This window comes from Colias philodice, chromosome 2 (assembly GCF_061535455.1).
Source record: "Colias philodice isolate Cphi_HAF_F1 chromosome 2, ilColPhil1 Martin Lab GWU primary, whole genome shotgun sequence".
Lineage (NCBI taxonomy): Eukaryota > Metazoa > Arthropoda > Insecta > Lepidoptera > Pieridae > Colias > Colias philodice.
The window spans coordinates 406,143-428,510 of record NC_143087.1 but is presented as its reverse complement, the minus strand read 5'-3'; the positions used below and the strand labels follow the sequence as shown (position 1 = coordinate 428,510).

The 22,368-nt window shown below is 31.8% G+C and overlaps 1 protein-coding gene across 5 annotated transcripts in view; it reads left to right on the top strand.

Moving 5' to 3' along the window:
- LOC149490122 (uncharacterized) overlaps positions 1 to 22,368 on the top strand; it is a 225,467-nt gene that overhangs the window by 26,528 nt on the left and 176,571 nt on the right. For 2 of the 5 annotated variants that reach the window (XM_089701428.1, XM_089701415.1), the window contains exon 2: positions 20,646 to 20,712. The exons of the other annotated variants lie outside the window; for them this stretch is intronic. The gene's annotated coding sequence lies outside the window, so the exon portion shown is untranslated. The remainder of the gene's footprint in view (positions 1 to 20,645; positions 20,713 to 22,368) is intronic. 5 annotated transcript variants of the gene reach the window in all.

Here is a 22,368-nt window from a genome sequence, read left to right as displayed (position 1 = left end):
CTCAATGACAATTAAAAAAAAGTTTACGACGTTATAATGAGCCGGATAAATAACGATATTGGTGGAATTATTTACTTGGACGCACCAGGAGGCACCGGTAAAACGTTTCTCATAAATCTAATACTGGCGGAAATACGTGCTAAAAAACTCATCGCACTGGCACTAGCATCATCTGGCATTGCAGCCACACTTATGGAAGGAGGACGATCTGCCCATTCTGCCTTACAACTACCATTGAATATAGCCGAACAACAATTCCCGGTATGTAAAATTTCAGGAAAATCTGGACGTGGTAAATTCTAAACCAAGCTAAAATTTTCATCTGGGATGAATGCACCATGGCCCATAAAAAATTTATAGAAGCCATGGACAGAACATTACAAGAATTGCGAAAAAACTCTGAAATAATGGGAGGAGCTCTACTCATACTCTCAGGAGATTTTCGACAAACACTTCCAGTTATTCCCAAGACAACATCAGAAGACGATATCAATGCATGCTTGAAAAAATCACATCTCTGGCTACAAGTCCAAATACTGCAATTAACAAAAAACATGAGAGTTGAATTATCAAGAGATGAAACAACAGCACAATTTGCTAAAATACTTTTACAAATCGGCGAAGGTACATATCCTACTGACCAAACGACCGGCCTCATTGAACTTAACAGTGATTTCTGTAATATAGCCACTACTGAAGACGAACTAATCGACAAAATTTATCCAAATATTATTCAGAACTATACTAATGCAGAGTGGTTATTTCAAAGAGCAATTTTGGCCACTAAAAATAATATTGTTGACGATATCAATTTTAATATTCTGAAGAAAATACCTGATGAAGAGAAAATATATAAATCGATCGACACGATGGTATCTATTGAAGAAAGTGTCAACTTCCTCACTGAATTTCTAAACTCTTTACAAGTACCAGGAATGCCATTACACTGCCTTCGTCTGAAAATTGTAACTCCAATCATACTACTCAGAAATCTCAACTCCCCAAAATTATGTAATGGAACTAGAATGATCGTAAAACAGCTATCGAATAATATCATTGAAGCTGAACTTATTTCTGGAAAGACCAAAGGACAGACAGTATTTATACCTAGAATACCACTGATCTCTTCGGAATTGCCATTTCAATTTAAAAGACTGTAGTTTCCAATAAAATTAACCTTTAGTTTTACAATTAACAAAGCGCAAGGACAAACTTTAAAATATTGTGGCATTAACCTCAAAGAATCCTGCTTCTCTCACGGTCAGCTATATGTAGCTTGCTTCAAGAGTAGGAAATCCGAAAAATTTATGTATATATACTCCGGACAATAAAATGAAAAATGTTGTTTATAAACAAGTATTGTAAATAATGAGAAAACGTTTTCAATAAATTTTTTTTTTACTTTTTACGTCATAGTTTATTTTTTTTATTTCGACTCTACCACGTCATCTCATATCAACTCCCGGGCGAAGCCGGGTTTTTTAGCTAGTAAATAAATAAATTACTATACCTACCTACTATAATAATATTATGTAGGTCTGGTGTGTTAATCTGTACCTTGTATAAACTGTACGGTAGGTAGGTATGTATACATATTATGTAGGTAAAATTATTTAGATGTTTGTCAACTTTAAATCCATAGGACGAAACTTTGTTCATGTAAAATAGCAAAAAGGTACAATAATACTGATAAATGATAATACTTATTCGAACAATTTTGCCCTTTACAATGTAACATTAATAAGCCAAAAAAATACTCGAATAAATCTTGATGTAATATTTATCTTAACCATCCCTACACGTGTAGCCCTCCAAACAGCTCAGAGTTCTAAAATATGATTTTTGATATTTTTCAGAATTCCTTTCAGCTAATGAAGAAGGGCGTGCCAGGAATGATAATAGCGGCCCTTGATAACGAGCTACTTGATTTAGAGACCCCTGGGGGACGATAATCAATATTTTAAATTGCTTATGAATTTAAAACACACCCCTGTTATTAGATTTTGGAATAATCCAGTTGGGTGTGTAAACTCAGAGAAAACGTAATCTAAAAATGTGCTTCGTTTATTTTTAGGTGAAAGATTAAATTGTTTGTATTTTATTCAGGCAAGTCACTCATATGGACATCTACCAGCACATTACCTACTGTTCTTTTAAGAAATAGGTTTTCATTTCTTCACTCTATGCTTCTTATGTCGCGTGACATAACTTTTCTTCCTTTCTTTCTTTCTAAACGACTTCAACTTGCATACCCCCAATTAACTTAACCCATAAATCTATTGTATAATCGCTCAAAAAGCGCAATAACAATGTAATGTATAGCAGGCACAATCCGGTTATATCTAGTAATAATCGGTTATGACCAGTAAAGGCCGGCCATAAATCTGCTCGAGCCAATATGGCGGAATCGCAAGAAGTACGTGCAATGTGGTAAATTGGACTTATGTACGTTTAATAATTATATAAAATATTTACAATGTATTGGAAGGATATGTTATGTTTTATGTGCAGCGTTTACGATATGTGTACCTACGTGTGATATTGGGCAAACTTTTTATCAGAACTGTAATGTGTTATTATTAGGGTAGATATTAAAGTGGAATAAAAATGTTGAGTCGATTTTGATTACAATGTTTCAGCACCTTATTCGCCTCTTATCACGGATGACAAACATAATAATTAATAACATAATCCATACTAATATTATAAATGTGAAAGTAACTCTGTCTGTCTGTCTGTTACTCAATCACGTCTAAACTACTGAACCAATTTGCATGAAATTTGGTATGGAGATATTTTGATACCCGAGAAAGGACATAGGCTACCTTTTATTGCGAAATATGTACCACGGGCGAAGCCGGGGCGGACCTCTAGTAACATATAACATGACATTCCGATCCAGTACCCTCATAGGGCAAATATATTTTTTATGATAGGTATAAGAATGCAAACAAAATATAATGATAAATCAACTAAAACAATACATATCTTGTTGAGTAATAGGATATATGATAATATACAAAAATACAATCAAAGAGACAAATGCAGTGAAGTTCACATACTTTCATACAGGATAGTTTAGTTTATTCCCACAAAAACAATAGAAAATATTTCTATCGGATATGTTAAACAAAGTTATTCCGCTGACAAAGAGACAAGATAAAAGAAATTCAAATGGACTCGACAATGGATAAATAAAGTGAATCCGATCCAGAAATATTGTGTTCTTTTATTTACTTTTAAATTATGATATATGTTCATATACCTATGTTTCTTCTACTTACTACTTTTATCATGTAATGCTACGAAAGAAGTAACTTACTTCTCAGCTTATATCAGGCGAGATCGTGGCCAAGCGCTCCTCTATTGTACTGTAAAAAAAAAACTTCCTATTTATATAAGGTATGCGTTTAATTTTAAACTCGGGTGATCTTAAAATTTCATCATTTTATTTTGTAACCATCATACCTGCAATTTAAAAACATTCCGAAACTTCAAGTATTTAGCTTCAATTAGCATTCTTCTATAAATCTGATTTCTTTCTTGCCGTTGATTTGGTTAGTCGTATGTTCTTTAGTAAACAATTGTATTATGAAAATTAACAATATCATCAATCATAATTTACTCAAATTATCACTTAAATAATTTAGTTTTCATCCATACATTCACCACTAACTATAAACCTCCAAAACGGAATGATACAGTCGTTTTCACACAAAGCCTTCGTTGCAAGCACTGCAGGATGCTTTGAGAATTCACATCTCGTTTGAAGAGATTTTTGATTTAGACTTTTATGGAGATAAAATCTTCAATAGCGTCTGTATTGCACTCTTGTAAGCTTTTGTCCTTTGTGTGGTATTTATATATTTTACTAGCGGTCCACCCCGACCTCGCCCGTGGTAGATGTTTACGTTTTCTCTCCATAAGAACTTGTATCCTCATTCCTCATACTTCAAGGAATATTATAAAAAATAACGAAATCGGTTCAGCCGTTCTCGAGTTTTGCGCTTCCAACACATTTAGCGATTCATTTTTTTTATATAGAAGATTATACAATATTTAAATGCCTAGTGACAAGGAAACCTGCCTGCATATGCAGGGTTTCCTTGTCACTAGGTCAATACAGGTTTAAATAGATTTTAATTATTTTCATACATTTGACCTTTTATGTCATTATAAGTAAAAGCGAAGACCCGCACATAAAGACGGTATTAAATTTCTGTTTTTACGCGTCATTTGGTCAAGGCGATTATACGACACTTAAGCATAGATTTTTTGTGATTGAAAGCAGATTTTTTTAATTAGTTTAATTTTTGCAACAAGGTTAAACGACGACAACCAATTAGAATGTAGTTCTATATAAAAAACCTTTTTTCCTGTTTCTATATTAAAACTGAAAAAAGCCTACGCACTTTTACTGAAGAGAATCCATTGTAAAAACCCCGAGTCACCTAGATACCGCGTGTAAAATATCTTTGAAATAAAACAATACAACAATGAAATGGCATCTCTTTTATATAGCCATATTTCCAGTCTAGATTCAACGGGAATTGGGTCAGTTGAGGTGGAAGATATACCAACGTATGGAAGACCAGATATTCTACTATGTTATAAAATACGAAATTTTGTGAGGAATGGAGGGACGTATGTTTGTTTATCATTCACAAACATTACTAGGCCAATTTGGATGAAACTTTATTAAAATGTAGGTATAAATCAGAATAACACTTAATATGTGACATGAGCTATAGAAAATAATGATTTTGTCCGCGAGTTTGATCACAGGATAAACCGCGCAGTTAGTGATGGCATTATCCTACTAATATTGTAAACGCGATAGTTTTTAAGAATGAATGGATGATAATCTTCAATAATATAGCTAATGTAACACATAAGTTATGGACATACTTGCTTTTGCACGTAGGTTCGTTCGTGGATGAAACCGCGCGACACAGCTTGTTACATACAAGTAGAATTACTTATTTATTGTAATTGGTTTTGCCCGCGGGCGATCCGCGCGACATAGCTAGTTAGTTAGTTACATATAAGCATTAAAATCCCATTATAATCCCATACATATCCCCAATAAGATTACCCTAATCCACGTTTATACTGGTTATGCATATGGCCTTTAATTTAACTCACAGAGCGGTCTAACCCTTCTTATTTCAACCCTGCCATCGAATCGGTTCCAAATCTCATTCAACGACTTATCTGCGACTAACCTTTGATACGTTTGCGTGAAGATTTACATTAAATAACATTTTATATGAATTCCAAATATTTAATGGTTGTCTTGTCTTTTACAAACGAGAATTCGCACGGGTTTTTGCCTAAAACCTTCCTAAAACAGACATTTACAGTCCCGATGGCCGATTGATGACCAAAATAAGAACATGTTTTGGGCATTGTATCAATAAAAAGTCATTATTACAGTTAGGTACTCTTTATCTATACTTCTATACTATAATATTATAAAGAGGAAAAGTTTGTAAGTATGTATGTATGTATGTATGTATGTATGGTTTTCACGCATAAACTACTGGACCGATTTCAAAAATTCTTTTACCATTAGAAAGCTGCATCTTTACTGAGCAACATAGGCTATATTGCATTTTCAAAAAAATTAGAGATCCTTACCAAAAATGCAATAATGTAACCCAAGGTGTAAAAAAATCCTCAATAAAACTTCTGTCGTCGCGTGCGCTGCGGAATCTATTGAAGATAGAACAAAAAAATGTTCTACGGTATTATAGAATGGATCAATATCTACAAGAAAGTCCGCGATACCATATGTCCATCTTCAGTAGTTATGTTACTACAACAACTTTTTTACGTTTTCGAAGTAAATAGAAGTGCCGACAGTAATCAAACCATGTTATCCATACACATATATTAATCCTTATCCCATTAAATGATGTTTTATTATAGACTGTTTCAATACCAGCAAAATACTTTTTAAATGAAAATAATTGGATATTCCATTCAAAAGATATAACGAATTTTTAAAAGTGTCAATCTACAGAAAATAGTACTGCCGTCCTTTAACTAGAAAGCCGTTAAGCCCACGAAGTGAGTTTCGAGTAAATGGCAAAAAACACGGAATTCGTTATTTCTTAAAAATTATGACACTTAGAATAATTATTCTGAGATACATCGATCGAAATTTAATTATATTATATATAAATAATAGTTTTTACCCAGAAACTGTTATAATTTATTTTTAAATTCAATTTTTCTCGTTTAGTTCAGCATATAATCTGAAAATTTTAACTATTTACTGGACAAGACGGCCGTTAACATACCATAGCGACTTTTTAGCTAAGTAATTTAGTATTTTTATTTTCATTTTGGGATTTTTTTTTATTTAGTAATAAAATGCTTACCTAAAATGTCGTTAAGCTACTATAACTACTTTTAAGCTATGACTTTCGCTTTAATTTAAATTTCAAAATCTTTATAATCAACGGTTAAGGGCTTTTAGATGCTTTTGTACTATGATTCTATATAGTTGTACTAAATTTTAATCTTACTAATGTTAAAAATTTGCTGCTGTCTTAGGCTTTGCTCTCGGGAATTACATCCTCTAGGTCAACCAATGGAAAGGAAAAGGATCAAAAGCTTTTAGGTTTAAGTATTAAGGATTTAAACACTATCTAAATTAATGGTTCTTGCGTATGATGTGAGTAACAAGTATTGTAACTCTTTTACTAAATGACTCTTTTAAGTTGTTGATAAAATTAACCTTTATTTCTCGTCATGTTCACGTTTATTTCATTACAGAGGCTCATTAAGGGGTTAAGATTATAGATAAATCTTCTCGCTTTTCTTTTTGGAACCGTATTTTCATTTAGAATTGCAATTATAACGTTATTTTATAAATACTCTTCTGCGAAGCCATCATACGAGTCACGGATATGTGAGTACATATAGAACCACAAACAATGTAAACATAAATCGTTTCCTTTTTAAAATTAAGACTTGTGCACGAGGTTTTTGAAAAAAACACCCTGGTTTCAATAGGGCTTCAAGCTCGACTTACATGTGAGATGCTCTTAATAAATAATGTAGAACCGCTTATCAAATGATTAGAAGACTCTTTCATCAACATTTAGAAAATATAATATACTAGAATATGTGGAAAATAGCAGGAGGTAGAAAACTTTTTATTTGCTACCATGTAAAAAAATACAAATCTTAATAATCTAATATAAAGAAAAGAAAAATAGCAATAGTGGCAAAATGGTCTCCCGTCAGCGGGTCAAAGGTAGTGTACTCATAACAATTTTTGTATCACCATCTAGTACATTGCTTGGCAGTCGATTACTAATTCCACCCAAGGGGTAAATTACATTATTAATAAATAGTTTTAAAAATTAAATAGTATAGACTGCCTATGTCCTCTTTCTCGGTTACAGAGACAAATCAGAGTCTAAACAGAGAAATACGATTGAAAGTTCGCAATGTCGTAACCATTATCTACCAAATTTTCGTAACTTTGACTTGCTATATTTTCCGTAATTTAGCTGCTAGATTGTTTAAAACTTAGTAAACTTGATCAGAAATAATACGTCTTGTAAAAGAAAATCAAAAGCAATCGGTACTCTGCTTGGGGGCGACATTATTTTATCATCACTCTCATCCCCAAAACTGATGCATCACCAGAATCGGATAACTGCCTTTTAGCTAAAAAATGAGGATTAGCTGCTTTGTAGCTAAGCAAAAAAGTGTTATTAGAATTTGTCCTAAATAAAATTACTTAACTAAAAAAGCGTTAAGGGCGAGTAACTGCAAATAAGGTAAGGATTTCCATTGGAATAGTTATATGAAAGCTTATCATAAAGCAGTTATAGTCCTTTTGCGTCTCTATAGTCAAGTATAATCTGATAACGTACTTTTAGTCAAGTAAAAAGCTAAAAAATAATTATTAAATCTGGCGGTTAAGGTACTTTAAAGGAAATTTAGCGAAGTAGTGTTGGTTAGACGCTTTCAAGTTATGGAATCGCTGAAAATTGTGTTATTTAACGGCTTACAATATTTTTATATCTCTATAACTATTAATGCTAGAGAAATGATTCTTAGACAGAAAGATAGAGAATTTTGAACTCTGTCACCCTACATTTAAAAATGAAAATTGACCATTTGTTGGTTAACGGCTTTTTAGTTAAAGGACGGCAGAGTAGGTATACTGTTCGAGCAGGCCGTAGTGCGGGGGTCACGGAGGAATTCTACCAATATGCGTCTTGACGGATCACAGTGGGGTTTTGGTCGGTAGGAATCCGACATAACCATAACATATCTATGAAAGATTTCCCCACTAAAACAAAAAAAAAGGCCGTAGTGCGGGACGGGGTAAAGGTGATTTTCATGTGATTAAAAATTAAACCTATAGTCCGACCTATAGTAGACTTTTCACTGTAACGATATCGCTATCTATGCGGGTGAAACCGCAGGGCATTGCTAGTTATTTATATAGCTTGGATGTTGTTTGATCCTCAGATTCATGGATTTATCTCTATTAATAACAGTTAATGCACATTTCAATAATATAGGTAACTACTTATGTAGGTATATAACGTGACGCAACCTCTCCCATACCACCCCATACTATCTTCAAGAAACCATACAAGGCAGTTCTGTTTCACCATAAACAAATATAAAAACATCAAAGGGCCATGTTTGTTGAACAAACACTCGATATCTGACACAAATCGGTCCAGTCATCGACCGATACTGTATCGATATTGATAAGAGTTCTGTTGCGAAATAGGTCCCAGGTGATAAAATGTGAACAGTTACACGAGGAATAAATAACACTTTGTGATAGATACTTATAAAACATCGATGTTTTTAACATAAACTTAAACTTTACCAAGAAAATGTCTATAAAAAATATCATTAGAATAATCTGTAACATTGTTCTTATTTATATAAATAATTCGTCAAAAACGCGTTTAAATATAATTGTATAATTGTATTACTAGACCATAAAAATGACATAAAAACAGTTTTAAAACGAATTCGGAATCGACTTTTCATAGACCGTATAGTAGAGCCAATTTAATAGGCAACATTTGACGTCTATCAATTTTGTCTTCATAGGGTGGTAACCTGCTTAAAAACATCGATTAAAGTGAATTAATCGATACGGACTTGAAACATTTGTCAATCGAACTTGAAACACATATCAATAATTTATGATAATTTTTATTACCAAGTAATCAATGCATTCGATTCTAGATGTCAGATTTCGATTTTTAGAGTAACGTCTCTGGTATTTAAAAAGAAAAAAGGTTTATTGACACAAAATTGTAGCGACGTCAGTTCTTTAAATCAGAAATTGTTTATTATGTTTAGAATGGTTTATCAGTAAAATCAAATCCTAAAATTACTTGTATCGGTCATTATTATTATAAATATGTAATCGTAATTGAAAAAAGTTAAACAAATGTGCAGTTCTAACAAAACGAAATATCATGTTATTCTATGTCGTGGTTACTAGGTTACGTTGTTGAATTTTTTTGAACTGTCAAATGTTGCCTATTAAAATGGCTCTACAATAGTTTCATTCGTTTTGAGCGCCATTCAATTGAAATAATTCTCAAAGAAAAGCGTATTTTATAAGCGAATATTTGTGTTTCATTTTCAGTATTATTGCATGAGTATTATAATATGTTAAAAGATTATGCATTTATTTTTCAGGTAATGACTGATTTTTGCAGAAGAAAAGATTTGTCGTAAGTATAGTAAAATCTAGACGGATAGGCCTTGTCTATTTTAATTTGTGGATTTTAATACTCATCCGAGCGTATAATCCTGATGGACGGAGAGCGATTTTTCATTAAAATCATCGTTAAAACGTTATAAAGATTTTTATAGAAATAATTTCTTTTCGTTCTAGTAAGAATTGTAAATCTTCTTCTTAAATTTTTTTTTCGCCATGGTTTTATCTTGCTGAAATAATAGATATAATATGTATACTAAAATTGAGAAATCTATAGAAATTATAGAATTATAGATACTTAATAGAATTATCGTGAACGAAAAAGACAACTAAAGCCAAACCTGGCCAATTAGCCACATTTCAATTTGTCCAGAGCGCTTAAAGCCCTTTCCTCCCTTCTTATAATATCATACAATAAAATATAATATTTTAATCAAGCTTAAATTATGTCTCGAGCCATCCACTTCAGATTAAAACAAGCCCTTGACCGCGGAGCCACTCCTCTATGAAGTAGTCTTGATATTTTTAATAGTTCGTATAATATTGAATGAGTATTCTTATCACGCATTCAAAATGTCATCATCGAGGGCAGTGGGACGTGAGATAGACGCAATATACTCATAAACTTTATTGTCATTGGAAAGTGAACGTGAATTACTTTTATTGTACTATCATTTAAATATTTGGACGTTAATTGTTGTACATAAATAATAGATATAGGTATTATGAAATACTTGCCAGACAAATATATGAAAAGCTGACAATAGATAATATGTAGACTTACATTACGATTTACGACCTTTTATTCCATTCTTACATTCATTTAATTATTTTTTGAAAAAGTTCATGTACGTACATACCTAATGTCTTATTTAAAATCAAAAAATAGCATAAGTAGAGCATTAGTGAATGAGTTACATGTTTCAGACCTTTGAAACAGGTTGGTAACTATCTAATATGTAATATATATTATAAAGGCGAAAGTTTGTAAGGATGTATGGATGTATGCATGTTTGTTACTCTTTCACGTAAAAACTACTGAACCGATTACAATGAAATTTAGCACACATATAGAGGGTAACTTGGATTAACACATAGGATAGTTTTTATCCCGGAAATCCCACGGAGACGGGAACTATGCGGGTTTTCCTTTGCAAACGCGGGCGAAGCCGCGGGCGGAAATCTAGTTAACTTTATTTAAAAGTAAAACATCTCTTCTTATAAAGCTACATCTCCTCATAAAAAAGTCGTTAAAACCCAAAAAGATTGACAATACATTTAACTCATTACAGCACTCCTTCCCAGAAGATCTCAGGCCTCAGCGAACCCCTCGTTATTTCCCCACACATCTGACGTATCTTTATCTGACAGCCGGGTTTCGGCAGACACTATCATACAATAAATACGTTAATGTTACATGCAATATTTATAACTTGGATATACTGAAAATAACATATTTTATTACCATCTTTACTTATCATTCATATTTCATTCTTGAAAATGAAAACAAAACTAATGTCTCAAATTTTGTCTATAAAAAATAACAACGCTGTTAACTATGCTGAGTGTTATTTTACGTCTAAGTTATATTTTAGAAATCAAAGCAAATTAATAAATTTAATGATACCAAAAGGCACACTGATTCAATCAATAGGTACTGTTGATTCTACCTCAATACCAGGTGACCAAAAGAAGCCATTAATACTAAATCGAGAACCCCTTAAACGTTTTAGCATTCAGACCATATTTAGGTTGGAATTCCCCGGGCTGTCTCTGTCCAAGGAGTGACAAATTTACCCGGTTGTCCCGGGCGAATCCTCTGCCGGGATCAATGGCCTTCAAGTCGATCGGAATAGCCACAGTAATTAACTACGCTCTCGTGTATTATGCTAATATATTTGAGATAATATGTACGTATAATGATTGTATAATTGTTTGATATTGTTGATACAATTAATAAAATATAAGTAGTTGGATCGAACTTGAATCGAAATTCAACTTGACCATTATAAGATTTCTTTCCTGCGTTCCACGGATCACTCATCACGATGACTCATTCGACAAATTTGCATTGTAAAATAATAATATAATATGTATAATCCTGATACGTGGGAGAAATACTTTAAGATCCTTGTAGGTACCTACCTATCGGCTGCCTCCATGCAAAATTACATTTTTATAATATAGGTAGACTTATAGGTATAAAGCTTAATGAAACCATCTTATAAAACCTTTTATAAAAGCGATATCAATAAGAATTAACTGCACAAAAAATACCAAAAAACATAATTACATTACAAGAATAACACCCAAATTGACTACACCATCATGAAGGTTATACCGGTCAAATATTTCACGAGCACAATTAAGCTAAATGTTTAACAGCACCAATCGGACCTAATACCTGCTATTACGTACCTAATAACCCTAAACGTAATCATTAGAATAGCTTTAAACCCCACACATTCCTATTTATTGTGTTTTTATAACAGGGTCCTTGGTTGCGAGTTTCAAATTCGTTTATTATGTTTTTCCTGGAGAGTTAGTATGGTTTATATTTACTTTAACAGCTTGCATATTAAAATACTATATAATGTACAAAAACAGCGAAATTAAGCCATCTAATAGAAACTTTTTAACACTTTAAAAGCGCAGCGATATCAAAAAGCATAGCACGAACATCGTAACAATTCAATAATTCATAGTAAAATATATTTTACACTGATTAAGAAATGGTCTTGAATAGAACAAATAAATCGCGTTTAAAATCCGTTACTAATCCTTTCCTAATTCCGTTCCAACGTGTAGAATATTCCAGCACACCTAGTCTCAAATTTTCCTAATCCAACAATTAATTGAACATCTCGACTTAATCTCCTCTAAGTGAAACATGAAGCTGTAATGCATAATTGCTTATTATCAAGGACTGAGTAATCCCGGAATGATTGCCAAAGCATTTTGACAGTCAAACTGTGTTTATCCAAGCGCCATTTTGGAAGTTGGCTTCACTGAGTTCTAGATTACGGTTATCTTATTTAAGTTTTAGATACGTTTGGTTAGATGGCTTTTGATGAACGTGGAGGAAATTGTTTAGTTAATGTAGCTGCCGACTGGATTTTGCTTGCGTCTAATGATTTTAGGGTTAGGTAATATTATTTCATTTCACAAAGTTTAAACTCTATCAATAAGGAATTTAGTTTAAAACTTGATCACATCTTTTTTCCGAGATCAGTGTATAAAGGACCTGTTAGTAAACCAACATTATATTGTATCTAAGTATTGTATATGAAATATTATTTTCATTTCTCGTATAAAAGTATTTTTCCGATAAAAACGGACACTTCAGTTGTATCGATTTGTATGTGCATGAAAAATAGAAAAAACACAACCAAGTGGGTTGGGAATAACTCTACGAAGCGAGAAATTCAAATCCTATCGCATATTTTTCTAAATTTTGTACGTTAAAAAATAAAGTAAAAATTGGTTCAGGAAACAATTTCAGTAAAAATACCTATCAATAAATATTAAAACGGGGTTAAACTCACTAAAAATATCTTAACATTGCCTATTTATACACGATAAATTATATTTAAACTATTGTTTCTTAATACTTTAACAAAATATCAATCACAATGATAAATCGACACCACATTCAAAAGTCACTTTCCCAGCATCGCATGAAATCTAACCACAAATACCAACAAATATAAATTCTTCCGTTAACAGGCGTTTCATTGTATCTCTGATGGGACTATTAATTTGATAGAAAGCATTAATTAAACAAATCTCTATAAACCTTTTCGTGTTATCTTTACGGTTCTATAAATTTTCCAAATCATCGATAATGCGATACATTTTTATTTGAAGTTATCGGCTGTTTAACTGGACAGAGAAGTTAACGGCCGTTTAACTGGAGGGTTAAGGTTAAGGTGACCTGTCGCTTTTCTGGTTATGTTGATTGGTTGTTAAAGGGGTTAGACGCTTAATTCCAATTTCACTTCGAATTCGATATTATAACTTACGTAAGTACCTACTACCTAATCAATAGCACACGCTATTTTAAGACGCCTAATAATAATTTAGTGTTCCAGTATTACTAATATACAGTGTTATTACCTTAATGATTAATGATTGAGTTCTAGACTAAAAATGGATTTAAACGTGATTAATTCACTATTTAATTGCACAGTTTTAGTATTACTAAAGCGTAATTACAAGCACGTAAGATTTTGAAATTGTAAAATGTAAATGCACGCTTCACTCGCGTGCTTTTAACGTGCAAAAATCGACACTATGTACAATTTGTAAATGTTCCTGTAGGTACCTATTACTTAAAAAAAGTCCATGTCAGACCTTGGTTCTTCCTCTATGTCCAAACATACTAAAATCCATTAATTATTAATTCATAAGAGAACATACTCTCACATATAATTTGTACCAAATATAATAAAATCTTTAAAATATCGTAACTTGTACATAGTCCAAACATTCTATTTACTCGAGACTAAAGCGAGCATATGAAAGTCAATAAAAACACTTGTAAATGTTTTTCCAATACTTTATTGGAGGTATCTTGAAGTTTTCCAATTTTTTAAAGGTCGTAACTGAATACCGTACGAATTTTGTTTATTTTTTTGTTCTCATGTATTGATATTTATTTTACAAATAGACCTACTTGTTTATTGAATTTATTACTTTCATACAAGAATATTGAGTCAATTGTTACGTTATAATAAAGTAATAAAAATACTGTATTTGACTTATTTTCTAGAATATTTTAGGCATCTATATTATATATCGGTATATGTTCTTGAAGATGAACCTATAACAATGTAGATCAATATAAATTGGGCATTGTCCTGTAATGGCATGTGATGTTTTTTTTTAATAAATTAATAAATAAAGTGTTAGAAAGTCTGTATGTATATTGAACTGTCCTGTCTGTCCAATGAACCTTTAATATTAAACTAAACTGGTATACAATCAATAACCTTATAATATTCCTATACCCATTTATAATTGACCTAACACTACTACACTATAATATTTTATAACTTCCAAGAATTCACGTAAATGTAAACAAATATCAATTTTCAAATACGATTTCAATTTTCCACTCCCCTTTTCAAGGTAAAATCAACCCAAAGTTCATCGTGATTGGAAACAATTTTCCCAATCACAAAAGGCGTATTTCCGAATATATTATATTTGGTCTATTGGGAAAACTATGTTAAAAGGGAAAGCAGTGTGACACGTTCTAACCTTGTTCAGTATATGAATGTCGCGACGCGTTTACTTTTAACTGTAGGTTATGTTGCTTGAGAGAGCGGAACGATTAACTTTATTGTATTTCAAATCAAAAAGGGTTGATCTTTCTTTTTTAGTTTACTTTGGTAGTATGAATGTAAAATTTGACATTATAGTCACTATTACATAATTTAATACATTGTTACTGCGTTATGTAGCTCAATTAATATCTATTCTTATATTATGTTTTAACAGAAGATCATGCCATAGAAAGACAATGATAATGTATGCGTCCCCTGTGTAAATATTATAATTAAATTTTTAACAATTATATTGGAAGTGTTCTAGTTTCAATTTCCTGTACCATTTTATGAAATCGCTATCGCTCCTCGTGTGCTATGTCACGACCCTTAGATCGCTATCCTACCTGTGTGTAAACACAAAGAATGCGCTTGTGTATTTTGTAATATTTCTAATACAATACCTCTCCAACTTGAAAAGAAATAGTGTTTACTTTGTACGCTTTATATTTCACAAAAACTGTCGGTATTACGATTTAGTTTTTCAGGAAGAGGATATATTAAAGTTGATTATAATGAAGAAATTAACGGATACAAAAGATCGTGACATTATTAGTTATGTAAGTAAGTAATGCATTAAACAAAATGATCATTTATGCCAAAAATATTTATCCTCAAACGAACCATTTCAGTTACATTATTCTTTCCAAGTTCACAATTAAATATGTACTTTTAAAATTGAAATATTCAAAATTCAAAACAATACATTCCCGCATTACTCCCACTTCTAAAACCGTTGTCACATAAAAGAATATACTGACACAAATAGTTATCGCTAGTTATCGAGAGGCTGTGATTGTCACGTACTGCTTAGCCTAGAACAAAAATATAAGGGTCCTTAACATCTGATACACGTAATTGCTGACTCGACGGGTGATATCTGATCTTTGATACTCCGTTCTTGAGCAAACTAGGTTTTTATGGAGAATTGATTTTAATCATACTGTCTGTATACTGGAGAATGGATGGACGATGAGTGATGTTTATGTCCATGTTATACTCAATGCTCATTTCAAAGTTAAAATTTATCTAAGTATATAAAAATTGCATATTTCCTATGTATTTTTTAAACCTCGTCATTTTGCCTCAAACCGAGACTATACTTGCCATAAAAATCACTATTTTATTGAAAAAATATTGACCACATTCCCAAATAATAAGTTACCTTAACAAATACACCATTCACACTCAGATTTCCCTATAACCACAACAATTAAACCAGAAATGCAACCATTCAAAGAGCACACAGGTGGACACTTAACAATGATTGCGAAGAACAATGGCCACTTATTGTTTTATAGGGGCTCGACATCGCTCAAGCCATGAATACGTAATGTTAAGATCACTAGAATTATGCTCTCCATTACTTTACAAGCGCTGGGTAACGTGATAATCGTTTTGGGATGCAATTGTTAAATCGAAGTTTGGTGTTTGAAATTCGCCTTCGCTTCGCTACGCTTTCGCTTTGCAAAAATAGGTACTACCTACTGGAAACTCGGCTTCAAAAACTATTAAATATACCTAATTAAAAACTCAAATTCAAACATTTATTTATTCTTTTTAAGCACTTTTGAATGATCAAAACACGTAATTTTATATAAATTACCACCGGAAAAGCAGACTTAATTATATTAAACGTTTAATAAAGTGTATGATTTGTTTTCTAAATTAGATTCAGCAGTTTCAAAGATTATGAACTACAAACAAACAAATACTGCATAATAAGTAAGCCTCAAGAGAACTTGAAGCTGTTTTGAATTGAAAGTACAGTCTGCTTTACAAATAAATATTTACTTCTGATTAAAAGGGAAAGCTAACTACAAAGATTAATTGTAAAATCACGATATAACGCTATCAGTAAACGTGTTATTTAATTAATTTTTTGATTCATTTGTTTTGTAAGTCTTTTCCCGAAATAGACACCTCTTCACTGGTTCTACATTGCAAGTTAATTCATAATGTGCCCTGAAGCCAAGTAATGTTCCTTTGTTTAAAAAGATTATGCTAGTTAGGAAGAAATGTCCATATACAATTAAATTTACGCCTACAGTCGTGAAGTAAAGTTAATATGTTATATGTAAGGTTATTGACTAGGCGAGAAACCCAACGCCGTCTGCCGATCTGCAGAGCGTATGAAATCTGTGGCGAATGAAATTTTAAACCTGCCATAGATTAACTATATAACAGATGTATTATACATTTATGTTTTACCTTGTAGAGATGGACAACGATATAATTTATATTATGTTAAGCTACCTTATGATAAGGAAACTCATTATGTCCATTATGAATTATAATGTACATTTAAGGTAATAAGGAAAAAAAGTTGGAACAAGGAAGGTTCACGTGTCGCAAAATTACACTGTTTTTGAATTAAGCTTTGCTAAAAATGTACCTATAACGTTATCTTCATTATGTTTTATGAACATTTATACTCGTACCTATTCTTTTAAATATGAGTTTAAGACGACCTTTTATTTCTAAAGGTACATATTACATTTTTTCGTTTTGAAATTCACATGTTACTCTTATTAAATAAAGGTAAATACTGGTTACTGTTTGTTTACTTGTACTGTTGTTACGTTTTAACCTCTTACGAGTGTGCAAATTTCCACCGATGCAATTAATTTATCAAGACATTAAGTCTAGCATTATCGCATAACGTTTTTTAGCTTGCAGTCTATAAAATTTTGACTTCCCATTGATATCTAAAGTAGATACCTTTATCTAGTCTGCAGCTAATATTATAAATAATGTGAAGTGTTATTGAATTAAATTCTGTCACACCTGTGAAATAATCTTTGCCCATATAGGCCTGGGTCGGGTTGTGTTACATTTCGGGCTGGTTGCGATTATTCTCGGTTTACCTCTACACAAATATTTTACATGCTTTATTAACTTCTTTCGTGTGCAAATTTAACAAATTGTTTGTATGTTTATTAATGAGTTAGTTACCTTATTGTGTTTTAAATGAATATGTACTGAGATTTATTATCTAGTATAAATGGGATATGCATTTTTAAAGTGATAATTTAGAAAAAATACAGTTTGATAAATAGTAAGTAGTAACCTATAGATGGATCTACAAGAATATTAAGAAGATTGGTTTCTTTTTGTGACGATTTTACTAAAAAAACTGTCTTACGGATTAAAAACATTACCATTTGAGAGGTACATCTTTCACATACAATAGGCGGAGCATCTGGTATTATACATATAATTTACCATTCATTTATAGAAATTGATTAGAAGGTAAACTGACGTACAAAAATGTCTACACTTTAACTTATTTCTAAATGAAATACCTATACTTTAGTTTTATTATGAAGCGATGACATACACAAAGTTAATTACATTTTTATAGCTTCCGATTGTTCTCAGAAATCATTCTGTTTTTTGTGACATGAGATCATCTATTGTCTGTGTGTTTGTCAATTTTTTATGTTAGTATTACGTCATTGTATGTTGTCATAGCATTGATATGTGTAAATATTATTAGCAGTCTAACATTTGAGGACTAATTTTTTAGATTTTCATAGCAATTGATAAAAGTAATAATTCGCATTATTTTTTAACTTATGATTTGCTTTTCAACGGTTTTTTACGAACTATAGTCTACGCTGTACCTCAATAAAGTCTACTTGATATTCCATACCATTTATAATCTATCAATATACCAAATTTCATACATGACGCTTCAGCACTTGCGTGATAGAGCAACATCACATTGCCTCTTCATACAAACATTCTGACTTGATTTATATATCTTGCACATAAACTCATACCTTTAATTATAAAGTTACAACCGAGAATTTTATAAAAATAATTACGAAGATACGTTAAGGTTGCGCAATTAAAAGACCGGTCTACTTAGACAGTCATTATAAAGTCAAAGCCAACAGTTTAAACGCTTCGGCTCATATACCGTCGACATTATATGCTTAATGGAGGCCTACTTTAGCACAAAAGAGATCACATTCTAATACTCTCTCATATGAAACTCTGATGAAATTGCTGGCTGACTTTTATGCATTTTTCTGTTCTAGTTTTTCCTCATATAAAAGCGAAAGGATCACAATGTATAGACAATGACTAAAATTATTAATTATCTGAAACTTATATTGAAAATCAGAATTATCTTGAATCTAATTATTTTACTTTTTCAACCTAATGCTTCACTTATAATTTTTCACATCAGACTAACATACATTTTTGTTACGGATATCTTGCAAGAAAAATGTCAAAATATAATTTTAAATGAATGCTCCTATATAAATTCGTACTAAACACGAGGATAATTCGTATCGAAATATAATCTATCTTCACAAAAAGCTCCATAAATATTTTATGTTTTTAAATGATAACGCAACAGAATAATCACATTCTTACTAATCAAAAACCTCAATTAAAACACCCAAAAGCGTGTATACCCAAACACGTGTATATTAAGAAGTACAAAAAATAGCATTTCAATAACTCCATATTCCCCATTCATTATCCACGTTAGATCGCGCCTGAAAGCTCCATTGAAGGAATAAAAGACTTCATAGTATGTATGTATATATATAATTATTCTATACACTGTACAGAACCGAACCCACTTACTTACTCCGAGTAGAAACGTCTTTAACCTTTCAGCGGTCGCACCCTTGCGCCGAACACAAGCAGTCGCGCGCGGTCTGTGATTCCGCAAATTTAAGTGTCTCGTTTGGGAAAAACAAATGAATATTTCGACTTATTGTATAGCACATGATTAAAAAGAGGTCTTAAACATGTGAAATGAAATAAAAACAACTTAATTACTCATTACTTCTTTTATTTGTACCTAATAGAACAAAGGTCTATAAAAACTCAATATTTTTGACTCTGGGTGGAAATCACCGTTATAAATCAACATTAAACAAAACAAAATGCAATTTTCTTTTTTACAATTAACAACTTATAAACTTGACTATAATTATCTTAGAAATAAATCACATTCATCATCAATTGGCACTGTGTAATAGGAACTCTAAAATGACATCTATTTTTGAGATCATTTTACGTTTTGTTCTGTTTTGAAATAAAGAAAAATTACCTAAAAACTACTAATTTTTGTTTAGAATAACTATAATAAACTATTCGTCATTAGTGTCCATAATATCTACTGGAAATAAACATTCTCGGCATATAACAATCACATGTTCTAGACACATGTGTTTTCCACATTTGAAACAACTATACTTTGTTTTGCGGTTCTTTTTCCTATCGCAATAGTAACAACGACCTGCGACACGTAAAACTTGGTTTGAAGACGATCCTCCTTGGACATTTTCAGAAATTTTATATCGGATTCGGTTTAATTGCATTGGATTGTTCTGGAACACAATCGGTCGCGCGCGGAATCTGAGACCGCAAACACAAATAAGAAAGCACGTGTACATGCGACGAATGTCACAGGGCTACTGAAAGGTGCTACCTCACCCTCTCGAAGGTATCACGGAAGCGCAAGCGTCTATTGTTTACAGTTTCAGTATATTGACTAAAACAAGTTTGTTGCGGACTCAGAGACCGCGCGCGACCGCTGGAAGGTTAATGTAAATATTTGTTCGCAGGTGAGCCTTTCATTATGCGACGAATCGGCTGAATGAACTGTGCCCAGCTGCTTTCTGTTCATTTGACGTATGTATTCATATATTTACTACTCTTTTCGTACGAGGAATATATATTTTTCACCTTAATCATATATAGTACCTATCATAATAATTCTTCATAACTTTTGTTCGGAACCAAAGCAACGCTATAATGACATCACAAATAATTTACCATTTTTTACTGCACTATTGTATCTATACGCCCAACGTATGATTTGAATAAAGTTTTCTTTGACTAGGACTAGAGGAATACTAATCATTTGATATAAGATCCAAGCAATTACTAATCTATTCTTAAAAACCCGCTTTTTACTAGTTCGAATTGAACATTTATTTTTGTGTGCTATCCATTTATCGGGGCATGCTATACGTTATATAACTTCACGCTACGACCAATTGCAGGGGAGCAGCAATGAAAGACCTTTTGCGAGCAGACAAAGTTGCATAATTCAGCTAGTGACAATATAATTCTCTTATTAGGTAGAAAAAATCCTTCCCCGGTGACCTAGAGTCATTCATCTCAATTAATCTGCTGGAATCACTCCATCTTATTTAGATTACCTGAATGTCAAATATCAATAATTGTTTGGAGTGTCAAGTGACGAAGTGAATTTCCGGGTATTATTGTTTTTGTAGGGATCACAATTGTATTATAATTAATATGTAGAATAATTTTGATATTAAATAACACACACAGCATACTAATTATTTATATTATGTTCCTTTAATAATTCATAAAATTATAAAGTTATATTGCTTGTTTATTTGATGTTCTTAGTGTTAATAAATTTAACAAATACTCATATAAAATATTACATTTATAATGCTTAAACTTCTCGATCCCCAATAAATTATAATTAAAATAACATTAGCATAAAATTAATTAAATCTTCACGTTATCTGTCTTAGACTTTCCAGACTTCGATAATACTTCTGTAACTAAGAAATCTTACTTATATTACGATTTTCAAGCCTACAGAGTGATTCCACAAAAACTTTTATATTGAAAGCGCAGAGCTTTCTTTATTAAGACGATACACAAAAAAAAATCTACTGCTTGGCGGGCGGAGTCTATAGTTCGCTATCGCGAACGCGGGTGTGCGCGATGTCATTCTTGCAAACTCGCCGCGCTGCCGCTAGCCGACTCGGGACAAACATGTATGGAGTCGTCATACAGTTATAATATTGTTATACATATATTTAATTGTTGATTTATTGGTTTTATTTTTTTGCTTATAAACAAATAATCTTCTTTTTAACAACTACTTAGACATTATTAATAATTATTATTATTTCGTAATGTTTACTTTATTACAAAATAATACAGGTTATAAATAATCTTTAAAATAACAAAAAATATTGTTACTCTGAAAAAATGAAATGGTACTCAATAACGCGGACTACTGAATGGATTTAGATAGAATTTGATGCTGACGTAGATATTACATCATGCCCAGAAATGAAAGGTAATATTTCTGAAAGAAGTTATAAACCCTAATTCTTCTCAGTCAAAGTCAAGAGTGGAAGATATCACTAATACAGTAAAACTGATGCGAAACTTTGGATGTTAATTTGTATATTTTTTTGTTAGTTGTTACTTAATCACGTCAAGACTACATTACCAATTTTGATAAAATATAGCTAATTGCCTGGATTTACACATAGGATACTTTTTAACACTTCT